The sequence below is a fragment of the Mesocricetus auratus genome, unplaced genomic scaffold (assembly GCF_017639785.1).
Source record: "Mesocricetus auratus isolate SY011 unplaced genomic scaffold, BCM_Maur_2.0 Super-Scaffold_100004, whole genome shotgun sequence".
Lineage (NCBI taxonomy): Eukaryota > Metazoa > Chordata > Mammalia > Rodentia > Cricetidae > Mesocricetus > Mesocricetus auratus.
In genome coordinates this window covers 78,349,098-78,358,631 of record NW_024429189.1, presented here as the reverse complement: position 1 = coordinate 78,358,631, position 9,534 = coordinate 78,349,098, and positions in this window count along the sequence as shown.

Genomic DNA, 9,534 nt, shown 5'->3' with positions numbered 1-9,534 from the left:
TATTACAACTAAAGGCACACATGTACTTACCAACAGCAACACAACCAATTAATACAACTGGGAATAATGTTCAATATCTACATAATTACTAGTTTTCTATAGGAACTATGTCTTTTATAAATATTGTTTTCCCCAAGAGTCAGCTATTATCAAGCTGCAGAAGAAATTATTAGCAAATTGACTGCCCTATTTGATTAGGAGTCACAATGTGGCTATGATATTTTCTTTTTTATTTTAATTTTAAATTATAAACAAGGTTGTTTCACATGTCAATCCCAGGTCCCTCTACGTTTTCCTCCCCTCCTCCCACACCCTCCCCCAACCTCCCATACCCCCTCCTTTCCCAAAGGAGGGTGATTCCCTCCATGGGTGTGTCCATAGACTGCCATTTCATCCAGGGCAAGACCTAGACCCTGCCACAAGAGTCCAGGGTGAGAATAAAACTTTCATTGTGGGATGGGCACTCAAAGTCTATTTGTATGCCAGGGATACATACTGATTTACTACCCAAGGCCCCATAGATCGATTAAGCATCCTCACTGACACCCACATTCAGGGGGTCTTGATCAGTCCCATATGATGGATTCCCAGCCATCAGTATGGGATTCAAGAGCTACCCCTTGTTCAGGTCAGCTGTTTCTAGAGGTTAAACCAGCCCAGTCTTAACCCCTTTGCTCATCAGTCCTCCCTCTCTGTCACTGGGTTCCTTGAATTCAGCTCAGTGTTTAGCTGTGGGTGTCTGACTCTGCTTCAATCAGCCATTGGATGAAGGTTCTGTTTCCCAGACACTCTGGACATGGGATTCTAAGTGGGCACTCCCCAGATCTATGTCTAAAATCCATAGATGAGAGAGTACATACCATATCTGTCTTTTGGTGACTGGGTTACCTCACTCAAGATGGTTTCTTCTAGTGCCATCCACTTACCTGCAAATATCAAGATTCCATTGTTTTTCTTTTTCTGCTGAATGGTACTCCATTGTGTAAATGTACCACATATTCTCTATATACTCTTCAGTTGAAGGGTATCTAGGTTGCTTCCAAGTTCTGGCTATTACAAATAATGCTGCTATGAACACAGTGTAACAGATGTCCTTGTTGTATGAATGTGCATCTTTTGTGTGTATGCCTAAGAGTGGAATTGCTGGGTCTTTTGGTAAGCTGATTCCCATTTTCCTGAGGAATCTCCATACTCATTTCCATAGTGGCTGTATGAGTTGGCACTCCCACCAGGAGTGGAGGAGTGTTCCCCTTTCTCCACATCATCTCCAGCATAAACTGTCATTACTGTTTTTGATTTTAGCCATTCTGACAGGAGTAAGATGGTATCTCAGAGGTGTTTTGTTTTGCATTTCCCTGATTGCTAAGGATGTTGAGCACTTTCTCAAGTGCCTCTCAGACTTTTTAAACTCCTCTTTTGAGAATTATCTATGTAGTTCTGTAGCCCACTTTTTAATTGGATCCTTTTGTGTTTTGGAGACTTGCTTCTTGAATTCTTTGTAAATTTTGGAGATTAGCCCTCTGTCAGATGTGGGGTTACTGAATATCTTTTCCCATTTTGTGAGATGTCTTTTTGTTTAAATGACTTACAGAAACTTCTCAGTTTCAGGAGGTCAATGTCTATGCTACTGATGTTATGTTCTGGAAGCAGTCTCTTGTAACAATTCATTCAAAGGTACGTCCCACTTTTTCTTCTAAGAGATTCAGTTGGTTTGATTTATGTTGAGGTTTTCGATCCATTTGGACTTAAATTTTGTGCATGGAAATATATATATATATATATACATATATATGGGTCTATCTGCTATCTTCTTGATGTCAGCATCCAGTTATGCTGGCACCATTTTTTGAAGATGCTTTCTTTTTTCCATTATATATTTTTAGCTTCTTTGCTGAAGATCAGATGTTTATACATGTATTGGGGTAGTATCAGGGTGTTCATCTCGATTCCATTGGTCTACCTATCTATTTTTGTGACAATACCAAGCTGTTTTCAGGACTACAGCTCTATAATAGAACTTGAAGTCAGGGATGGTGATGCCTCCAGATGTTGTTGTGTTGAATAAGGTTGTTTTGACTTTCCTGGGTCTTTTGGTTTTCCATACATAATTGATTATTGTTCTTTCAAGTCTGTGAAGAATTGTGCTGGTATTTTAATGGGGATTGCACTGAATCTGTAGATTCCATTAGGCAGGATTGCCATTTTTACTACATTGAGCTTACCTATCCAAGTCCTAGGAGATCTATCCATTTTCTGATGTCTTTTTAAATTTCTTTCTTTAAAGACTCAAAGTTCTTGTGATACAGGTCTTTCACTTGTTTTCTTAGCATTACCTCAACGTATTTTATGTTGTTTGTGGCAATTGTAAAGGGAGATGTTTCTCTGATTTATTTCTCAGCCCTTTTATCATCTGTATATAGTAGGGCTACTGATTTTCTTGAGTTGATCTTGCAGCCTGACACATTGCTGAAAGTGTTTATCAGCTGTAGGAGTTCCCTGGTAGAGTTTATTCAATAACTTATGTAAAATATCATATCATCTGCAAATGGTGAACGTTTGACCTCTTCCTTTCCAATTTATATCCCCTTGATCTCCTTTTGTTGACTTATTGCTGTAGCTAGAATTTCGAGAATAATATTGAAGAGGTATGGGGAGAGAAGACAACCTTGTCTTGTTCCTGATTTTAGCAGAATTGTGTTGAGTTTCTGCCCATTTAGTTTGATGTTGGCTGTTAGTTTGCTGTATATAGCTTTCATTATGTTTAGGTATGTACCTGTTATCCCAGATCTCTTCAGCGCCTTTACATTGAAGGGGTGTTAGATTTTGTCAAAGGCTTTTTTTGTGTCTAGTGAGATGATAATGTGATTTTTTGTTTCTCAATTTGTTTATATGGTGGATTATATTGATGGATTCTTTTGTATATTGAAACATCCCTGCATCCCTGGGATGAAACATACTTGTTCATTGTGAATGATTGTTTTGATGTGTTCTTGGATCCGATTTGCCAGTATTTTATTGAGTATTTTTGCATCAATGATCATGAGGGAATTTGGTCTGAAGTTCTCTTTCTTAGTTGTGTCTTTGTGTGGCTTGCATATTAAAATTACTAAAGCCTAGTAGACAGAGTTTGGCAAAGATACTTCTGTAGGAAGAAAACAATGCCGCCATTAACCATGTGACTTACTAGAGGCACATACAGATGAGGTAATAAAAGAGCGGTTTTCCACACCATTAACCACACCCACTTTAGGCATGACTAAAGACATATACAGATGGACGTAAAGGCATATACGTACTTAGGTGGTGCACTACGTCACTAGCCAGGCCCACTTTTGGGCATGGCTAGGGGGTGTTACAGGGGAAGGTATAAAAGATTGAACAATGGAAGTCTTGGTTTCTTTTTCTGGCTGTCTGCTTCCAGTTTGGTGGCGGAAAACTACTCAGCTCATCTGGGTTACTTGTTTGGTATCTTGTGAGTAATTTCTACAATAAATACTTAGTTTTACTTTCAGTAAGTGTGCTGTTTATCGTTACAGCATCATTAGGTCTCAGCAGTTTCGGAATCTGGATACAGGTGCTCAGAAAAGCGGCTGTGCCTCGGCCCGACCAGGCACACATGGACTCTTCTTTTGCTAAATTCCCCACCACTTTGCCCAGCAAGGCACGATTCCTGCCGCCGGGAACCAGCACCTTCTACCTGCCAGTAAGGTTAGGTGGTATTCCGAGATTTCTCTCGCAGCCAAATGCTCTTTTACTGGCGGCCTGCTGACTTCTGCCACATGCTCTTCGGCTGGAAGCCTGCTGATTTCAGCCTGAATAAAACTCCACTGGTAACAAACTTAACTGCTTTATACAACGTCAAAAACTAACATTATAATGCAGGATGTTAAGAATTTTCTTGTTTTTTGTATGGATGGGATCTTAGAAAGGGTTGAGGACCTACCTGAAAGGTACTTCCTACCCATGATGGTGATTATTAGTTTCATAATCAATATAATTTTGCTAAAGAAATGGTTCAATAATAGGGTGAAACTTATACAGGTCATACGATCATTGCAGGATAGTTATGAAATCCTAGTACAAAGAATTCAGGAAATGCAAAATTCCTTGCAGGATAGTAAGGAAGGTTTGGTAGAAAATATTCAGGATATTAAAAATGATGATGTAGGTCTGACAAACAGGTTTAAAGAGACAGAACACAAAATTTTATTACTTTCAGGAAAAATGTGTTCAACAGATAGAATAGAAAAAGTGGAATATAATGTTGCAACATTTAGCCAACAAAACTGTTCCATGTTTGATGATTTCACTAGCAAACTACAAAAACTGGAACATAAGATTGAAATGCTAACAGAAAAGAATTGTTCCATGTCTGAGAGCAATGACAAACTAGCTGATAGAATGTCATTTCTGGAAGGTAGTTTACATGCCATTGAGATACTTTCTAAGGATGAGAATATTAAATATTTGGAATCACATGTAAATGATGAATGCAAAAAATGAAAGATTCCATGACGTCCTTAGAATATTATTTGTCCCAATAACTTCAAGAGCTCAGAGAAACAATGATGAATAGACTGCAGGTTTTAGAAGATGTTCAATCTGATACTTCAGAATCAGACATACAGGCAACAGGTCAGGACAGGAGTTTCCCAAGACCTCTCAAATGCTGGAAAGAATGCTATGCATTCACCTATGGTTTTCCCAGTGTCTGTAACAGAAAAACCAGCAATGACAAAACAATCAAATGGTTCCATTGCTTATCAATGGGAACCTATACAGATGAAGGACCTAAAGGAAATCAAGGAGGCCATTGTTTCATATGGTCTTCATTCTCCCTATGTCAGGGAGCTCCTAGCCTCATGGGTCACTGTAAATAAAGCAACCCTGAAAGACTGGGCCCAATTAGCCTCGGCAGTGCTCAAAAATTCTTGTCAAATTCAATGGAGAGCTTTATGGAGGCAAGAGGCAAAAGCCTTAGAGATTCAGGAATTAAAGAATGGTAATGAAGTACCCAAAGACAAGATTCTTGGGGAAGGTCCTTATGCTGACACCAAGGTTCAGTCTGCATATGATGAGCACATGTTGTCTTTATGCTGTACAGCTGCTTTAAATGCCTTGGATAAGGTTTGTGAAACAGGAGAGATAATGCAACCCTATACCAAGGTATTACAGGGCCCAAGGGAAAGGTTCACTGAATTTTTAGAGAGATTATCCAGAGCAATAGAAGTACAGGTAGCAAATCCAGAATCTAGGTGACTCCTTATAGAATTTTTGGCATATGAGAATGCAAATCCTCAATGTAGGCTGGTAATTTGGCCATTAAAAATAAGATCAGAGCCATTTGAGGAATGGGCCCTACATACAGCAAACCTGGATTGTAAAAGTCAGGATATGGGAGCTTGGATAGGTAAAGCTATTTATACAGGCTTGAGGAGACACCAAGATGCCAAATACCCTACCCATGATGATATAGAGGCCTGGGTAGGGAAGGCAATCTTCAAGAATTTTAACAGACATAAAGATGCCATGTGCTTTAACTGTGGTAAAATAGGACATCTGACTAGGAACTGTAGACAACGCATTCCTAGAAACAATGCTTTTACCAGGAATGCATCAAACAGAAGGCCTCAGCCTCCTGGTCTCTGCAGGAGGTGTGGAAAGGGCAAAAATTGGACCAACGAATGCTGATCCTCTACAGATAGACAAGGTAGATCTTTACAGCTGGGAAACAGGAATTGGGGCCTCAAGCAGGCCACAGAAAGAAAGATTATCCAGTCATTCCCAGTGACAGTGGAGGACAGCCTCTCCCAGGACAATTAGAAGATCCACTGCCCATTGTAAATAATACAGCACTGGATAATACATTAGCTCCAGAGGATGAATCAATTATATCAGGAGGAAATACAAAACATATATTTTGGCAAACTTCTATACAATATCATAAACCCAAGTTACCAGTTAAAGTAAATTATATGGTGATTAATGGCATTTTAGACACAGGAAGTGACGTCATCATCATTAATCAGAAGTCCTGGCCCCCAAATTGGGTTTAGAAGAGGTTAACATTCACTTCTTAGGGATTGGAACCCTATCTGAAGTTAAACAGAGCGTCAGATGTATTGACTTTATTGGGCCAGAAGGACAGAGAGGAAGGTTAAAGCCATATGTTGCAGATATTGCTATAAACCTCTGGGGTTGTGATCTATTACAGCAATGGAATACACAGATTAACATTCCTCCTGTATCAGCTAGGAATTATAGAAAATCTCTTAATGGTAGAAAGAATATAGTAAGGCAGTACAGAAAACAGATGCCAAATGTACAGGCTGTACAGAAGCTGGATGCTAGTGCCAAACCTACAGAGCCACCAAAAGCTCTACCCTTAAAATGGCTGACAGATGAACCCGTCTGGGTGGGTCAATGGCCTATGACATCTGAGAAGTTAGAGGCTTTGTAGAAGTTAATTCAGGAACAGCGAGATGCTGGACATATTGAAGAATCAACTAGTGCATGGAATTCACCTGTTTTTGTTGTTAAGAAGAAGTCTGGTAAGTGGAGAATGGTTATTGATCTTAGAGCCATCAACAAGGTAATTCAGCCTATGGGGTCTCTACAACCTGTATTGTTTTGGAGGCTGTCTGTCCAGCCTGACCTCGAACTCACAGAGATCCGCCTGCCTCTGCCTCCCGAGTGCTGGGATTAAAGGTGTGTGCCACTACTGCCCGGCTAAATAGGAGATTCTATAAACTATTTAGGTTATAAAATAGATGCTCAGAAAATTAGACCACAGAAAGTACAGATCAGACGAGATTGTTACCGCACTCATAATGATCTTCAAAACTATTAGGAGAAATCTCTCAATTACAGACAATTATCGGTGTAATAGGGCATGATTTAAAACACCTGAAAATAGCTTTAAAAGGAGATAAAGACCTAAACAGCCCACGAGTACTATCAGCTGAGGCTGAAAAAGAATTAGAATGGGTAGAAAAGAGAATATTAGAAGCACATGTGGACCATGTGGATCCAAAGCTGGACTGTATTCTGGTTATTTCACCATCTAGAGAATACTCAGGAATATTAATGCAGAGGGAAGACATCATACTAGAATGGGTATTTCTGCCACTTAAACAGAATAAAAATCGAAAACATATATAGAAAAGATCTCTGATTTGATATTAAAAGGGAAGTTAAGGCTTCGTCAACTGACTGGGAAAGACCCAGCTGAAATTATTGTACCTTTAACGAAGGAGGAAATTTCCTCCTTATGGAAGGATAATGAGTATTGGCAAATAGCTTGCGGTGACTTTTTGGAACTATTAGTAATAACTATCCCAAAACAGAGAGAATCAAATTCATAAAGAAAATAATTTGGATTCTTCCATGTATCGTGAGGCAAACACCTATTTATGGAATTCTTACCTTCTACACGGATGCAAACAAATTATGTAAGGCAGGGTATAAATCAGGAAATATAAGTAAAGTAGTTCAAAGCCCTTACAACTCCATACAAAAGGCAGAGTTATATGCCATTCTCATGGTACTTAAAGTCTTTACAGAGCCTGTCAATATAGTCATGGATTCTCAGTATGCAGAAAGAGTAGTCTTGCACATTGAGACTGCAGAATTTGTTCCTGATAGTACAGAATTAACCTCATTGTTTTTTTACAATTACAGGAAACCATCAGAAACAGGTCTCATCCTATATATATAACACACATCTGATCTGCCACGTCTGCCAGGTCCTCTGGCACAAGGCAATGATGAAATTGATTGCTTATTAGTAGGTAATGTGTTGGAAGTTTCAGAATTTCATAAGAAACACCATGTTAACAGCAAAGGTTTAAAGAAGGATTTTTCTATCACCTGGCAACAAGCCAAAGAAATAGTAAAAATTGCCCCAGTTGCTCATTCTACAATCAAACTCCATTGCCAGCAGGTTGTAATCCTAAAGGTATCCACAGAAATGAACTTTTGCAAATGGATGTGTTTCACTTCCCAGAATTTGGCAGTTTGAAATATGTACACCATACCATAGACACGTTCTCATGCTTCCAATGGGCTACTGCCCTCAGCTCTGAAAAAGCTGATTCTGTTATTACACACCTCTTAGAAGTGATGGCTGTTATGGGTATACCTAAAACAATAAAAACTGACAATGCTCCAGCATATGTCTCCAATAAATTGGAACAATTTTTCAAATATTATAAAACACGTAACTGGTATACCTTACAATTCCACAGGACAAGCAGTGCTTGAAAGATCTAACTGAACCTTAAAAGAAATGCTTCTTAAACAGCCAGGGAGAACAAAGACCCCTAAACACAGGTTACATAATGCTTTACTAATATTGAAGTTTCTTAATGCTTATTAAAAAGGAAAACTTCAGCAGAAAGACTCTGGACTACAGAGAAGACTTCTGAACTGAACCAACCCGTGTATTTTAAGGATGTTATGACCTTAGTCTGGAAACAAGGATATGTGTTATGTTGGGGAAGGGGTTATGCTTTTGTTTCCACAGGTGAAGAAATGCTTTGGGTTTCATCAAAATTAATTAAGATTCGATCAGAACAGAAGACATCTCAAGAGGAGGAAGATAACAGCTCATCTACAAATTCATATTCTACCATGGGTAAGTGACCTCCTAAAAGGAAAGAGAGTGTTTTGTTTTGATTATTTTTGTCTTCAAAGGCAAACTCAACAAAGAATACTGGACATATGGATTCTTGAAGAAGAATGAATAGCTACCCTGAGGACCATCAAACAAACAGTAACTCACTGTGTGGTATCAAAGTCTAAATACCTCTATTTTATTTTTCATAGTACCCTTTTGTCTTTATTTCTACACACACTTCGGTCCCCATTCATTTAACTGAAGCTGGCTTTCGAGTTGGATTGGCTCTCCTACTCTATATTCAAGCATATTATTCAAATAAAATTCAGAATTTCTCTATTATATCAAAGAGCCATTGATATAAGACAGAAGAAAATAAAATTAGGGACTGTTATCGGTGGATTTCTTTTTCTGAAAAGTCTAATTTCCTTCATGTTTACCATCTTCCCTATTGTCACTTCTTCCAGGATGCATACATATAAATGCTAAAATATTTCTTTGGTAACATTAATGTTTGAGTTTTCCAGAGAAGGGATTACATGACAGCAATCTTCAACTGCTTCAGAAAGAGAATGAGGATCTACTTTCTTGACTTCACCTGATTGGACTGGAGGCATCTGAACTGCCCCACATCATTGACTCCACCTGACAAGCACTATCCTGAAACTGGCTTGAAACTACATCACTCTACACAACTCCGGACCAAGAAACTGAAACAGCACATCTTCTACAATCTGGCCAGAGCTTCAGACGAGAGCTTCAATCAACACTAGAACCCTAGTCAGGAACTTCAATCAAGCATCTCCTGACATACAGAGACTGATCTACTGAAGATTTTGTTACACTAACATTTTTCTTCTCACAGATCCCCATGAGATTATCATCGTCCCATCTCAGCAGGAAGTAGTTTTGAGAAT